Raw genomic sequence first — 17,528 nt, forward strand, 5'->3', positions numbered from 1 at the left:
ATTTTGTGAGGAATATATATTTTATTCAGTGATCTATGAATATTAATACCTGTAAAACCAATTTTAACATTTTATTTAAAAAAACTATGAGCACCTGGGTGGCTTAGTTGGTTGGGTGGCCGACTACAACTCAGGTCATGATTTCATGCATGGTCTGTGAGGTTGAGCCCCACGTCAGGCTCTGTCCTGAGCACTCAGAGCCTAGAGCCTGCTTCCGATTCTGTGTCTCCCTCTCTCTCTGCCACTTCCCTGCTTGCTCTCAGTCTCTCTCTCAAAAATAATAAACAATAAAAAAATAAAAAAAAACAGCTTGGCCGTGAAAATATGGTTAAAACACTGCTGGATTAAATTTACCATTAGTTTATAATTTACCTATGATTATGAGAGAAGCCGGCCTATAATTTTCTATTTTAGTGCTGTCTTTATCTGGTTTTGATATTATGCAATACTAGCCTCATAAAATGCACTTGGGAGTGTTTTTACTTTCTTTCCTCTTGGAAAGACTTTGAATATGATCACAATAATCTGCTTCTTGAATATTTGGTATGATATCATCTGTGCCTGTTTTCTCTGTGGGAAGTCTTGAAGTTACCGATACAATTTATTTAATATTTACTGAATGTTATGGACTGAATTGTAGCCTCCATCCCCCAATTCATATTTTGAACCCTAACCTGCAATGTGACTGCTTTTGGAGATGATAGAGCCTTTAAGGGGGTGATTAAGGTTAAATGAGGTCATGAAGGTGGGCTCTAATCCTACCGTCTGATGTCCTTCCAAGAAGAGGAAGAAACACCAGACCTCTCCTTCCATGCAACACAGAGAAAAGGCCAAGTGAGCACAGAGCAAGAAGGCAGCTGTCTGCAATTCAGGAAGAGAGGTCTTTTCAGAGACCAACCATACTGGCACCTTGGACTTGCAGCCTTCAGAACTGTGAGAAAATACATTTCTGTTGTTTAAGCTACCCAGCTGGGGTACTGTGTTATGCCAGCCAGAGCCAACTAACACGCTGGATTACTTAGTGCTTCTATTTCTTTTGTAACTCATTTAGCTATTATATTTTTCTAAGAATTTGAACACCTATTCACATACATTCGTATAAAGTTGTTCAGAATATGTTTGACTTTATATTTCTGCTCTACCTACAGTTATATTTTCTTTGTAATTCCTACTGTAAGTTAATTATGTCTTTTCTTACTCTATGTATTCACAACAGAGAGGATATTGCTCCCCAAGGGGGTGGAAATCCATCTGTTTTTAATTATAAGGCACAGTACATTAGGGAATAGAGTAAATCTGCAGTATTAACATTTCATGGGAGGTTATAAGGAAAAAAATTGTTTAAAAAAGCTCTTGGCAGGGGCGCCTGGGTGGCTCAGTTGGTTAAGTGTCCAACTTCGGCTCAGGTCACGATCTCGTGGTTCACGAGTCGAGCCCCGCGTCGGGCTCTGTGCTGACAGCTCGGAGCCTGGAGCCTGCTTCTGATTCTGTGTCTCCCTCTCTCTCTGACCCTCCCCCCATTCATGCTCTGTCTCTCTCTGTCTCAAAAATAAATAAACGTTAAAAAAAATTAAAAAAAAGCTCTTGGCAGAGTTTACAATGAAAACATAGTCTGGGTACTCACTGTTATCTGCTACAATCATCCCATTTCACAACTGAGGAGGGTCATCAAAGGCAGAGAGGAAGACGATGTGGTAACTTTATTCTCTAATCTGTTCTGCACTCCATCTGTTGCCATTGCACCAACAATTCAGTTACCTGAGTCGCTTCTTCCATCTCCTCTCAGCTGTCACGTCACTACAGGGCAAAGCTCTAGGTTGTTCAAGCCTTGGCACAATGGACACCTACTCAGAAGCCATTCCCATCAGTCCCCACCTTCTTAGCCCTTGCCTATTCCACCCTCAATAGGTAGTTAGGTTCCCAGGTACATTTGCATTCCATCAGGTCATAGAACTCACTGTTACCTGGTACAATCATCCCATTTCACAACTCAGGAGGATCACCAAAGGCAGAAAGGGAGAGGGACAGCATAGATTACTATCATTTGTAGATCCACATGAATTTTAGAGGTTTTATTCCTATTTATATAAAAAATGCCATTGGGATTTTTTTTTTAAGAGAGAGAGAGCAAGCACAAGAAGAGGAGAGGGGAAGACAGAGAGAGAGAGAATTTGAAGCAGGCTCTACGCTTAGTGCACAGCCTGATGTGGGGTTTGATCCCATGTCCCTGGGATCATGACCTGAGCTGAAATCAAGAGTTGGATGCTCAACCAACCAAGCCATCGAGGTGCCCCACCATTGGGATCTTGATAGATATTGCATTGAATCTATAGATGGCTTTAAGGAGTATGGACATTTTAATAATATTATTTCTTCTGATCCATGAACACAGGATATCTTTCCATTTATATATACTCCTTCATCAATGACTCACAGTTTCAGTATGCTGATATTTTTTGCCTCCTTGGTTACATTTATTTCTAAATACTTTATTGTTTTTAATCTTATTGTGAATGGGATTGCTTTCATTTCTACTTTTTCAGACAATTCATTGTTAGTGTATAGAAATACTAGTAATTTTTATATGTTGATTTTGTATTCTGCTACTTTACTGAATTTAATAAATTTTAATAGTATTTGGATTCTTTGGATTTCCTATATAAAATATCATGTCATCTGCAAACAGAATATTTTACCTTTTCCTTTCTGATTCGGATGCCTTTTATTTCTCCTGTATTATTGCTCTGGCTAGGACTTTCAGTACCGTGTTTAATAAAAATAATGATGGTGGGTTACCTTGTCTTATTCCTGATCTTAAAAGAAAATCTTTCAATCTTTGCTCATAGTATGACATTGACTGGGGGACTGTCATATAAAGCCTTTATTATGTTAAGGTACAGTCCTTCCATATACAATTTTCTGAGGGTTTTTTAAAATCATGAATGGATATTGATTTTGTCAACGATTTTTCTGAATCAATTAACATGATCATAAGATTTTATTCTTTCATTCTATTAATGGGATGTATCACATTTATTTATTTGTGTATGTTGAACCATCCTTGCATACCAGGCATGAATCCCACTTGATTATGGTGTTTGATCTTTTTAATGTGCTGCTGAATTTGGCTTGCTAGCATTTTGGGGTGGGGGTGATTTTGGCATTATAATCATCAGTGATATTGGCTGGTAGTGTCCTTTCTTGTGGTTTCTTTATCTACCTCTGGCATTAGGGTAATATTGCCTTGTGAAATGAATTTTGGAGTCCTCTTCAAGGTTTTGGAAGAGCTTAAGGACTGGTATAAATTTTTCAAATGTTTGGTAGAATTTGCCAGTAAAACCTTCTGGTTCTGGGCTTTTCTTTTTTGGGAGGTTTTTGATTATTGATTGAGTGTCCTTACGATCAGTGTGTTCTGATTTTTTATTCATGATTCAATATTGGTAGGCTGTATTTTCTAGGAATTTTCCATTTCTTCCAAATCATCCAATTTGTTGGTGTATAATTGTTCACAGTAGATTTTTATGAACCTTTGGATTTTTGTAGTATCAGTTTTAATGTCTTGTCTTTCATTTATAATTTTATCGATTTGGGTCCTCTTTCTTTTTTTCTTGATTAGTCTAAGTAAAGTGTATCAATTTTGTTTATGTTTTTAAAGAACCAGCTATTAACTTTTGTTAATCTTTGTATTTTTTTGTTTTTGATTTCTGTTCCAATCTTTATTATTTCCTTCCTTCTGTTAATTTTATGCTTAGATTATTTTTGCTAGTTTATTGAGATGTAAAGTAAGGTTGTTTATTTGAGATTTTTTTCTTGATGTGTTTATTGTTATAAGCTTTCCTCTTAGTCTGTTGTTTTCCTGCATCCTATACATTTGGTATGCTTTGATTCCATTTTCATTAAAAAAAAAGTATATATATATATATATATATATATATATATATATATATATTTAATTTTCCATTTTATTTACTCCTGATCCACCGATTGTTCAAGAATATGCTGTTTAATTTATATGTATTTGATATTTTCTAGGTTTCCTCATGTTATTCATTTCTAATTCCATAATTCCATACCTTTGTAGTTACAAAAGATACTCGGTATTTCAATCTTCTCAAATTTTCTAAGACTTGTTTTGTGGCCCATTACATGATCTATTTTAGAAAATGTTTCATTGGTTCTTGAAAAAATTGTGTATTCTGCTGTTGTTGGATGAAATGTAACATATATATATCTTAGTTGTTCAAATCTACTGTTTTGTTTTCAATTCTGTTTGGATGGTCTTTCTATTGTTGATACTGGGATATTAAAGTTCCCAACTGTTATTGTATTGCTATTTATCTCTTCTTCTGTTCTGCTAGCAATTTATTTATATATTTAAGTGCTGTGATGTTGGGTGCATAAATGTTTAAAATGGTTATATCTTCCTGATGGTTTGACCTCTTTATCATTATATAAGTACTTTCTTTGTCTCTTGATCACTTTTTACATAAAGTATATTTTATTTGACTTAAGTATAGCTATCACTGCTATCTTTGGGTACCATTTGCTTTAAATATATTTTTCCTCCCCTTCATTGTCAAGCTATGTGTTTCTTTAGGGCAAAGTGAATCTCTTGTAGGCAGAGTACAATTGGATCTTTTTTTGTTTTTATCCATCCAGTCATTGTATGTCTCTTGATTGAAGAATTTAATTTTTTTTCTCATTAATTATTGACAGGTAAGGACTTACTATTGTAATTTTTAAAATTGTTTTTGACTGTTTTGTAGGTCCATTGTCTCTTGCTTCTTATCTTGCTGTTGTTTTGTTATTTGGTGACATTTTGCAGGTCTTTGCTTTGGTTTCTTTTTCATAATCTTTGTGTATCTACTATAAAGTTTTTCGTTTGTGGTTATCAGGATGCTTACATAAAATATCTTTTTTTGAAGCATAATTAACATACAGTGTTCTATTAATTTCAAGTGTAAAACACGATTCACATGATTCAACAATTCTGTACATTACTCAGTGTTCACCATGATAAATGGTGCTCAGTCACCATCTGTCACTAAACAATGTCAATACAATATTATTCACTATATTCCTTATGCTGAAATTTTCATCTCCATGACTTATTCCTTTCATAACTGGAAGTCTGTACTTCTTAATCTTCTTTACCTATTTCGTCCACTCCCCACTCACTTCCCTTCTGGCAAACACCAGTCTGTTCTTTGTATTTAAAAGTCTATTGTTTGTTTTTTTGTCTCTCTGCTGTGTTTCACAGATTCCACATATAAGTGAAATCATATGGCATTTATCTTTCTCTGACTTACTTCATATTTACAAAATCCTACTTGAAGCTGACAACTTAATGTTGATGCCATATATAAACTTTATTCTTTTATTTCACTGACCCTCTCATTTTAGGTTATCAAAGTTATAATTAATATACTTTTATATAGTGTATTCAATAACAAATTGCTGTAGTTATAGTTAATAATTTCTTTAAATATTTATTTATTTATTTATTTATTTATTTATTTATTTATGGTTAATACTTTTTTATTTTTATTTTTTTAATTTTATTTTTTAAATTTACATCCAAATTAGTTAGCACATAGTACAACAATAATTTCAGGAGTAAGTTCCTTAATGCCCCCTACCCATTTAGCCCATCCCCCCCTCCCACAACACTTCCAGTAACCCTCTGTTTGTTTTCCATATTTAAGAGTCTCTTATGTGTTGTCCCCCTCCCTGTTTTTATACTATTTTTGCTTCCCTTCCCTTATGTTCAACTGTTCTGTGTCTTAAAGTCCTCATATGAGTGAAGTCATATGATATTTGTCTTTCTCTGACTAATTTCCCGTAGCATAATAACCTCCAGTTCCATCCAAATTGTTGCAGATGCAAGATTTCATTCTTTTTGATTGCTGAGTAATACTCCATTGTATATATATACCACTTCTTCTTTATCCATTCATCCCTCGACGGACATTTGGGCTCTTTCTATACTTTGCTATTGTTGATAGTGCTGCTATACATTGGGGTGCATGTGTCCCTTTGAAACAGCATACCTGCATCCCCTGGATAAATACCTAGTAGTGCAATTGCTGGGTCATAGGGTAGTTTTATTTTTAATTTTTTGAGGAACGTCTATAGTGTTTTCCAGAGTGGCTGCACCAGTTTGCATTCCCACCAGCAGTGCAAATGAGATCCTCTTCCTCCACATTCTTGCCAACATCATGGTTGCCTGAGTTGTTAATGTTATCCATTCTGACAGGTGTGAGGTGGTATCTCATTGTGGTTTTGATTTGTATTTCCCTGATGATGAGTGATATTGAGCATTTTTTCATGTGTTGGCTGGCCATATGGATGTCTTCTTTGGAGAAGAGTCTATTCATGTCTTTTGCCCATTTCTTCACTGGATTATTTGCTTTTTTTGGGTGTTGAGTTTGATACGTTCTTTATAGATTTTGTATACTAACCCCTTCTCTGATATGTCGTTTGCAAATATCTTCTCCCATTCTGTTGGTTACCTTTTAGTTTTGCTTATTGTTTCCTTTGTTGTGCAGAAGCTTCTTATTTTGATGAGGTCTCAGTAGTTCATTTTTGCTTTGTTTCCCTTGCCTCCAGAGATGTGTTGAGTAAGAAGTTGCTGCAGCCAAGATCAAAAAGGTTTTTGCCTGCTTCCTCCTTGAGGATTTTGATGGCTTACATTTAGGTCTTTCATCCATTTTGAGTTTATTTTTGTGTATGGTGTAAGAAAGTGGTCCAGGTTCATTCTTCTGCATGTCGCTGTCCAGTTTTCCCAGCACCACTTGTTGAAGAGACTGTCCTTATTCCATTGGATATTCTTTCCTGCTTTGTCAAAGATTAGTTGGCCATATGTTTGTGGGTCCATTTCTGGGCTCTCTATTCTGTTGCATTGATCTGAGTCTCTGTTCTTGTGCCAGTACCATACTGTCTTGATGATTACAGCTTTGTAGTATCCTTGAAATGTGGGATTGTGATGCCTCCTGCTTTGGTTTTCTTTCTCAAGATGGCTTTGGCTATTCGGGGTCCTTTCTGGTTCCATACAAATTTTAGGATTATTTGTTCTAGCTCTCTGAAGAATGCTGGTGTTATTTTCATAGGGATTGCATTGAATGTGTAGATTGCTTTGGGTAGTATTGACATTTTAACAATATTTGTTCTTCCTATGCAGGAGCATGGAATCTTTTTCCATTTTTTTGGTGTCTTATTCAATTTCTTTCATAAACTTTCTATAGTTTTCAGTGTATAGATTTTTCACCTCTTTGGCTAGATTTATTCCTAAGTATTTTATGGTTTTGGGCACAACTGTAAATGGGATCAATTCCTTGATATCTCTGTCTGTCGCTTCATTGTTGGTGTATAGGAATGCAACTGATTTCTGTGCATTGATTTTATATACTGCCACATTTTGCTGAACTCATGAATCAGTCATAGCAGTTTTTTGGTGGAAAATTTTGGGTTTTCCACATAGAGTACCATGTCATCTATGAAGAGTGAAAGTTTGACTCCCTCCTGGCCGATTTGGATGCCTTTTATTTCTTTGTGTTGTCTGATTGCAGAGGCTAAGACTTCCAATACTATGTTGAATAACAGTGGCAAGAGTGGACATCCCTGTCTTGTTCCTGACCTTAGGGGGAAAGCTCTCAGTTTTTCCCCATTGAGGATGATATTACCGTTGGGTCTTTCATATATGGCTTTTATGATCTTGAGGTATACTCCTTCTATCCCTACTTTCTTGAGGGTTTTTGTCAAGAAAGGATGCTGAATTTTGTCAAATGCTTTCTCTGCATCTATTGAGAGGATCATATGGTTCTTGTCCTTTCTTTTATTGATGTGAAGAATCACATTGTTTTGTGGGTATTGAACCAGCCCTGTATCCCAGGTATAAATCCCACTGGGTTGTGGTGAATAATTTTTTTAATGTATTGTTGGATCTAGTTGGCTAATACCTTGTTGAGGAGTTTTGTATCTATGTTCATCAGAGAAATTTGTCTATAGTTCTCCTTTTTAGTTGGGTCTCTGTCTGGTTTTGGAATCAAGGTAATGCTGGCTTCATAGAAAGAGTTTGGAAGTTTTCCTTCCATTTTTATTTTTTGAAACAGCTTCAAGAAAATAGGTGTTAACACTTCCTTAAATGTTTGGTAGAATTCCCCTGGAAAACCATCTGGCCCTGGACTCTTGTTTTTTGGCAGATTTTTGACTACTAATTCAATTTCCTTACTGGTTATGGGTCTGTTCAAATTTCCTATTTCTTCCTGTTTCAGTTTTGGGAGTGTATATGTTTCCAGGAATTTGTCCATTTCTCCCACACTGCCCATTTTATTGGCATAAAACTGCTCATAATTTTCTCTTATTATTGTTTTTGTTTTTGCTGTGTTGGTTGTGATCTCTCCTCTTCCATTCTTGATTTTATTTATTTGGATCCTTTCCTTTTTCTTGTTGATCAAACTGGCTAGGGGGTTATCAATTTGGTCAATTCTTTCAAAGAACCAGCTTCTGGTTTCACTGATCTGTTCTACTGTTTTCTTGGTTTTGATAACATTAACATTAATTTCTGCTCTAATCTTTATTATTTCCTGTCTTCTGCTAGTTTGGGGTTTTATTTGCTGTTCTTTTTCCAGCTCTTTAAGGCGTAAGGTTAGGTTGTGTATCTGAGATCTTTCTTCCTTCTTTAGGAAGGCCTGGATTACTATATACTTTCCTCTTATGACCACCTTTGCTGCGTCCCTCAGGTTTTGGGTTGTGGTGTTATCATTTTCATTGGCTTCCATGAACTTTTTAATTTCTCCTTTAACTTCTTGGTTAGCCCATTCATTCTTTAGTAGGATGTTCTTTAGTCTCCAAGTATTTGTTATCTTTGCAAATTTTTCTTGTGGTTGATTTCGAATTTCATAGCATTGTGGTCTGAAAATATGCACGGTATGACCTCAATCTTTTTGTACTTGCTGAGGGCTGATTTGTACCCCAGTATGTGGTCTATTCTGGAGAACATTCTATGTGCACTGGAGAAGAATGTATATTCTGCTGCTTTAGGATGAAATGTTCTGAATATACAAGTTAAGTCCATCTGGTCCAATGTGTCATTCAAAGCCATTGTTTTTCTTGCTGATATTTTGATTAGATGATCTGCCCATTGCTGTGAGTAGGGTGTTGAAGTCCTCTACTATTATGGTATTACTATCAATGAGTTTATTTATGTTTGTGATTAATTGATTTATATGTTTGGGTGTTCTCACATTTGGAGCATAAATGTTTACAATTATTAGGTCTTCTTCGTGGATAGACCCCTTAATTATGATATAACGCCCTTCTTCATCTCTTGATACAGTCTTTATTTTAAAGTCTAGATTGTCTGATATAAGTATGGCTACCCTCGCTTTCTTTTGTTGACCATTAGCATGCTGGATTGTTCTCCATCCCTTTTCTTTCAATCTGAAGGTGTCTTTAGGTCTAAAGTGTGTCTCTAGTAAACAGCATTTTGATGGATCTTGTTTTCTTATCCATGCTGTTACCCTATGTCTTTTGACTGGAGCATTTAGTTCATTGACATTTAGAGTGAGTACTGAAAGATATGAATTTATTGCCATTATGTTTCTTGTAGAGTTGGAGTTTCTGGTGGTGTTCTCTGGCCCTTTCTAGTCTTTGTTGCTTCTGTTCTTTTTATTTGTTTTTTTTTTCCCCATCTTTTCTCCCCTCAGAGAGTCCCCCTTAAAATTCCTTGCAGGGTTGGTTTAGTGGTCACAAACTCCTTTAATTTTTGTTTGTCTGGGAAACTTTTTATCTCTCCTTCTATTTTGAATGACAACCTTGCTGGATAAAGAATTCTTGGCTGCATATTTGTCTGATCAGCACATTGAATATATCCTGCCACTCCTTTCTGGCCTTCCAAGTTTCTGTGGATAGGTCTGCTGCAAACCTGATCTGTCTTCCCTTGTAGGCTAAGGACTTTTTTCCACTTGCTGCTTTCATGATTCTCTCCTTGCCTGAGTATTTTGTGAATTATACTATGATATGCCTTGTTGATGGTCAGTTTTTGTTGAATCTAATGGGAATCCTCTGTGCTTCCTGGATTTTGATGTCTGTATCTTTCCCCAGGTTAGAAGTTTTCTGCTATGATTTGCTCACATAACCCTTCTACCCCTATTTTTCTCTCTTCCTCTTGTGGGACCCCTAGGATTCTGATGTTGTTCCTTTTTAATGAGTCACTGATTTCTCTAATTCTTGTATCCTGCTCTTTTGCCTTAATCACACTCTTTTTTTTCTGTTTCATTATTCTCCATAAGTTTGTCCTCAATATCGCTGATTCTCTGTTCTGCCTCATCCATCCTTGCTGCTGTGGCATCCATTTGAGATTGCAGCTCAGTTATAGCAATTTTTATTTCATCCTGACTAGTTTTTACTTCTTTTATCTCTGCAGAAAGGGATTCTAATCTATTTTCGACTCCAGCTAGTATTCTTATTATCGTGATTCTAAATTCTTGTTCAGACATCTTGCTTGTATCAGTGTTGGTTAAGTCCCTGGCTGTCGTTTCTTTCTGCTCTTTCTTTTGAGGTGAATCCCTTTGTTTCATCATTTTGAAGGGAGAAAAGGAATTAATGAGGTAAAAAAATTAAAATTAAAATAAAAATTAAAATAAAAAATCTTAAATTTTAAAAAAATTAAAAATAAACACACAAAAAAATCGAATAAATGATGCTAGATTCTAGATGTGTTTTGGTCTGGGTGTTGAAAGAGGCTTGATAGATTAGAGAAAAAAGGGGAAAGAAAGAAAGAAAAAGGAAATCGTTTGAAAATTTGAAAAAAATGAATACACAGAAGGAGACTAAAATGAAATGATGGAAGTAAAATAAAATTTGAAAAAATTTACACAAATTAAAAAATATAGTAGAAAAAAATTAAAGAAAAATATTTTTAATCAAAATTGAAAATAAAAATGAATTTTTTCTCTTTCTGCTGATTTCTCTGGTTCAGGTTGTACAGATTGTTGTGTTAATCCTCAGATCAGTTTTCTAGGTGTGCAGGATGGCTTAGTGTTGTTCTGGCTGTATTCATGGATGTGAGACACACAAAACACTTCCATGCTCTTCCGCCATCTTGGTTCCTCCCCTTTGGTTAATACTTTTTAAACTTTAAACTAGTGTTCTACATGAATTATGCACTACCATTACAATATTAGAGGATCTGACTTCCACAGTATTTTTGAAATTACTAGTGAGTTTTACAAATATATTCTTATGTTTTCATGATGTTAATTTTTCTTTATTTATGCTTGATGACCATCCTCTAACATTTCCTGTAAGGCAGGTCTCCTGGTGATGATCTCCTTCAGCTTTTGTTCACTGGGAGTATTTTTCATCTCTTCTTCATTTCTAGAGTACAGCTTTGCTGGGTAAAGTATTTTTAATTGACAGGTTTGTTTTTTTTTTTAATATTTGAATATATCATCCTTCTTTCTCCTGGCCTACAAAGTTTCTGCTGAGGAATCCAACCTAGGTCTGATGGGGCTTCTGTGTTTGTGGTAACTTGTTTTGCTTGCTGCTTTCAAAATTCATTCTTTAACTTTGGACAATTTACTTAGAATGTGTCTCAGTGTAGTGTTTTTGTTTTTGTTTTTGTTTTTTTGGCTCAACTTATCTGGGTCCTTTGGGCCTCATGAAGCTGGATGTCCATTTCTTGTTCCACATTTGGTTACTTTTCAACCCCTATGGTTTACAAATATTTTCCCATTCTCCTTATCTTCTCATTCTGGTATTCTTATAGTTCATAGTTCTGCTGATACTGTCTCATAATTAAGTCTTTCTTTACTCTTATTTCATTTTCTTTTTGTTCCTTTGATGGGATAATTTCAAATGACTTTTTAGTTCATTGATTCTTTCTTTTGTTTGGTCACATTTGCTTTGCTGTTGAAGCTTTCTATTGTATTCTTTAGTACAGTCATTGTATTCTTCAGATCTAGTATTCTATTTGCTTTTTTGATGGTGCTAACCTTAAAAGTAAAACTGTCAGACATTTTATCAGCAAAAATGGGGTTATTCAGGAATAGCAGAGAATTGCAATTTGGGACAAGTAAGCTACAGCAAAACCATAGGCAAGTTCTGAGAACAAAGGAGAGAAATGTTCTTTTATAGAGGAAAAGGGGAATTTGGGAGGGTTGCTTTAAACAAAACATCTATTGAAGTAAACTAGAGGTTCAAAATATAGTGAGTTCATTGGTTAAGTTGAAACAGACTCACTGGGTGGGCTGTTGCTAAGAGTGGAGAAAAGCTTTTCTACCTCCTGCTGGGGTAGCAAAGTAGTAGCTAAAATACTATGGACTTACAAGGTTCATCTTCTCTTGGGTTTGCAATTCATGATGGGCGGTAGGGCACAAGAGCTCCTCCTGCTGGCCTCCTAACTCCATTTTAGTAAGGTTTCCTTTTATTAATTTCCACATTTCCCCCTTTTGATCAAGATCTTTTCAAGCATCACTGAGTAAGAGTCAGGTTTTCCACATTTACTGGTTTTGTCCCTCAATGCCAGGAAAGACCTTACCTGGTTATTATGTTCTACATCAGAGGAACCACTTACAGACACATTTAAGCAACAAGAGCTCTCAGACATTTCCCATATAAAGTCTATGTCTTCTCAAGGCATCTGGGTGGCTTAGTCTGTTTGGCATTAAAGTTTGGCTCAGGTCATGATCTCATGGTTCCTGAGTTTGAGTCATGCATTGGGCATCATTTCCCAGTTCGTGAGTTTGAGCCCTGAATCGGACTCTGCACTGTCAGTGCAGGGCCTACTTTAGATCCTCTGTCCCCTTCTCTCTCTGCCTCTTCTCCACTTGTGCTCTCTCTCTCTCTTTCTCTCTCTTCCTCTCTCTCAAAAATAAATAAACATTAAAAGAAAATAAAATCTGTATCTTCTTAATGTCATAAGTGTTGGAAATCATCTCAAAGTGTTGAGCTAGCCAGTCAGTTGAGTGTCTGACATCAGCTCAGGTCATGATCTTGCAGTTGGTGAGTTTGAGCCCTGCGTTGGGCTCTGTGCTGACTGCTTGGAGCCTGGAGCCTGCTTCAGATTCTGTGTCTTCCTCTCTCTCTGTCTGCCCCTCCCCTTATTGTGCTCTCACTCTCAAAAATACATAAACATTAAAAAAAATTTTTAAGTGTTGAGTCAGCATCACCTTATGGGATATGTCATCTATACAAAGGCTGACAGACAAGTAAAGAATAAAAAGTAATGTGACAATTCCAAATTGCATTATGGTTCTAAGCCAGGACTCCACTCTAGGTCTGCAAGCCACCAACTGAAACATTTATTGGCACTATTCTGACTTAGGAGAGGAAAGTTTTTCCTATGAAGGCTAACCCAAAGTCATGTATCCTTCCTGGAAATTTCTATTTACAGCAGCCATGAAAATGGAATAGTGAACACTGCAGAATATACTGAAAAAAACTGAGTGCATTTGGGAAGATATGGTGAAGGTATAAACATAAAGCAATAACTAATGAACTTTTTGCAAGAATAGCAAAACTTCAAAAATGTTTAAAAACAATATTTCTCTCAAAATAACTGTTTACAATCAAATGTATTGGCAGTAATACAGTCTGTAAAATTGTAAATTCAGAAATCATGAATTTGGATAAGAGTCCAGCGTCAGTTCATAGTTCAGAAAAAGAAAAGACTTTTGTGAATTCTGAACCTTCTAACCCTTCAGAAAAAGCAGGTGGAAGAGTTATTTGTTATAGGATCATGATAAGGCTGTTTCTGAAAGACTATAATCATGGAAGAGTTTTCTCCCTTTTGCAAGAGTTAGGGAAAGGAATATAAGGGTCCCCCCGCCCCCAACCCAGAAAAGAGATAGAAGAAACAACAGTGAGAATAAAGGCTGGTCCAGACATCTTGGGAAAGCTGTCTTGTCAGATGTCATCTGCTTCAACTCTAGAAAATCCTTACTTTCTCATCACCAGAATGAGTACAGGTCCAATCAGGTTTGGTGCTTTCTTTAGATGTGTCATATGAATCCAAGAATCTATTCCTGGAGTTTGGCAGCACAAGGGTTGGTTAGCAGTTCCTGATAAGAACCTTTCCAGCAAAGATAAAGAGTCTTTCTGGAGGTGTCCTTTCCAATAGACAAAATCTCCAGGTTGCAAGGTATGATGCCTAAGGTCAACATCTGGGAGTACACTATGAAAAGACTGTTCTACCAAAGCATGATTATTTTTAAATAGAAGCCATTAGGGCTTTACAATATTGAAGTATATATCCTTTTATCCATTGTGGGTCAAAGGAGGCAGGGGCCAAGTGCATTCAACATCCTGTGACTAGCTCAAGGGATGAGTCCATGAGTATCAACAGGGATGGATCTGAGATTTAGAAGGACTAATAGCAGTGCTTTTGGCAAGATGGTTGAAAGTCTCTACACATTTTGCCAAATGAGTCTTAATAGTGATGTTTATGTGTCTGACTAACCCTGAGGATTAAGGATGGCATGCACAATAAAAGTCTTGTGAAAACTCTCCAGACAGCACAAATTTGTCAAGGCACCCAATCAGTAAAATGGGTTCCCCAATCATTATGGAGTTTGAGGGTGGTTCCCCAGGTAGGGACAACATTTTCTTGCAGAATTTGAGCTACAAAATAAGCACTGTCCTGTCTATAAGGGAAAACTTTAGTCCAGTGAGAAAACATACAAACCATGACTAAAACATCTTTACATCCACAAGATGGGGAAAGCTGTATGAAATCTATTTGTGAAAACAGGTTTAACTGGATTATACTTTGAACAGGTGGGACAAGAGAGGTCTTATTAATGCTTTTTATGTATGTACAATGGTAAGTAGTGAGAATTTTAGAATTTCTGGTAGGGCTGGACTGTTATTTCGTACAAACTAGAGTTTTTATCAAGCCAACAGTTATTAGATTTCCAATATTGCTTTTCCCTTTCTGGGGCCAACTGTTGGGTATCTCTTGTCAATTTTTTCAAATTATCATTTGGGGAAATATTCCTTTGGATATGACAGAGGTTTGGCTATTGGTCTCCTTGACAGCAGAGTTTTTGGTGGAAGTATCAGTGATGTGGTTTACTTTTGCTTCTAGGGATTGAGCCTGGAATGCCCAGAAACCTTAATAATACCCAGAGCAGCCAGCAAATGTATGGTATCTAATAAATATTGGGCGGAGGAGCCATTTTAAATTTTATCCCCAATTGGAGGTAAGAATACCTCATTGTTTCCATAATATTCCAAAGTCATGAGCTACCCCAAAGACATACTAACTATTGGTATAAATGTTTGTGCTTTTACCCATGACTAAGGTAACAAGCTCAAACAAAGGCATATAACTCAGCCTGTTGGCCCAAAATAGCCAAAGGTAAAGGTACTGCCTGAAAGACTTCAAAAAGAAGTTGCAATAGCGTACCAATCACAATTTTTATCATTTTCATACTTTAAATAAAAACCATCAGTAAGCCGTGAAGAATCCGCAATTGGTAGAGGAGATTCGTATACATTGTCATGGGGAGTCAAAAAGTAGTATGTCAGCATCAAGCAGTTGTGAAGGGTTTTGTTTAGATCCAAATGCATTCCTTGCTCTGAGGTCAAATGCCCTAAGTATTGAACCTGAATTTGAGCAAAGTGCAATTTTCTCTAGAGCTTTTATGTCTTTTTAAGGCCAAAGATTTTAACAGGTGGATGCTATCTTCCTGTGAAGAGATGTGAGAAGGGGAGTATTGAAACACACTGTCTAAGTATTTTTAACAAAGTAGAGCCTGAAGAAAATGTTCTATCATCCAAATCAGCTTCTAAGGTTTGTAAAAAGAAGGACTCTGTGAAACCCTGGGGCATTACTGTCCTGGTGTATTTCCATTCTTCCCATGTGAAAGCAAAAAGACAGTGGCTATCCTTCTCAACTGGAATGCTAAAAATGTGCTGCATAGACTAATTACAGTGAAAAGTTTTCTTTCAGTGGGAATGGATGTTAGTGGCACATGGAGGTTAGGATCAACAGGGTACCAAGGGATAATAGTGCCACGTATTGCTTGAATATCCTGGAAAAACTTCCATCCCAAGTCATTGGCTTTTCTCACAGGAAAATAGGGGCACTGCAGAGACCAGTGCAGGGAATAGTCAGGCCTTAATTCTCATAATCTTCTATTATGGGCTTAATGCCTTGAAAGGCTTCTTTATTTATAGGGTATTGATTAATTCTGGGGAGAGGTTTTGAGGGATATATATGAATCTTTATGGGAGATGTAGTGTTGATTCTTCCAGTATCAGTTGTAGATTTTTCCCATAGAGGGGATGGTAGCTGATCCAATAGGAACACATGATCATTGTCCCCAGCTCTAGTGCCATCAGAGATGGAGCAAACAAAAGATGTTAAAATGTCACTTAACTCTCCTGGTTGGCTATTTTGATTACTACTGTCAAATTCCAGGATTATTTCCCCCTTTTGAAAGATATTCTGGCATGATAACTTTTCTAAGAAATCTCAGCCCAATAAATGAATAGGGGTAGAGGAACTAAGGAGAAAATTGTGGGTATATCTCAAAGGGCCTAGATAAAAGGGAATAGGTTCAGAGACAGGAACCTGTTGAGGTTTATTACAGAACCTTACTATCTGAACTGTTTTAGCACTCTGAGACTGGGGCTGCTTTATAGGAATGGGGTTGAGCCCCCAAGAGCATAGCTTCAGGGTCAATAAGGACAGAGACAAATTCATTCTCTACCTGGAGACAAATTCATTCAATTTCTCAGCCATTTAAGAGGGAGATTTGGGAAGCACCCCTCTAGCTCCTTGGAAACCCATCATTAGGAACTAAGAGGACACTGGAAAGACTGAGTAGAGGCCTGAAGGTGTATGGAATGCTTATGTTTGTAACAACCTTTTTGCCCAATGTTCTGGTGCTGTGCAATAATAACAGAAACTAGGAGGTTTTAAGTTCTGTTTAGGGCCCTTCATTTGCTGGGGCTGAAAACTGAGAATTGTTGTGGTCTTTCTTTCAGGTGAGTAATACAGGATGCAAGTGAGCTGGTTTGCCAAATCCACTAGATCTGGAGTGAACATAGTTTCCCATTCTTTCTTGGTCCTTTTATCTAAAGGAGAAAGCTCCCAATTCAGTCCATTAATAAAGAGAGTTGAGTCCTATCTTGGTGGATTCAGTGTCTAAATGAAAACAAGAATTTCCTTTAAAAACAATTTATACTCAGTTGTAATGGTCATGGACAGGTTCATCAGGCTTTTGAGGACAAGACTGAAGTTTGTTCTAGTCAACAGGCTTGGGAAAAGCTACTGTAATTTCTCACTGGAGATTTTCAGCAAGTGTTCTAGCATCTTGCCAAAAATTAAGGGGCTGTTTCTCTAAATTCTTCCCAGGATGTTATTTGACTAGTTTAATCCAGAGTTTAGCCTTGACCTTACTAAAAAGCATGTGGAGTAATTGATATAAATCTGAGAAACTGGGTTGGTAAGTTTGAAGCACTTCAGCAAACCTACGGAGGCCCTCAATTAGTTTAGGAGGCTCTTTATGCCTTGCAGT

This window comes from Panthera tigris, chromosome D2, assembly GCF_018350195.1.
Source record: "Panthera tigris isolate Pti1 chromosome D2, P.tigris_Pti1_mat1.1, whole genome shotgun sequence".
NCBI classification, from domain to species: domain Eukaryota; kingdom Metazoa; phylum Chordata; class Mammalia; order Carnivora; family Felidae; genus Panthera; species Panthera tigris.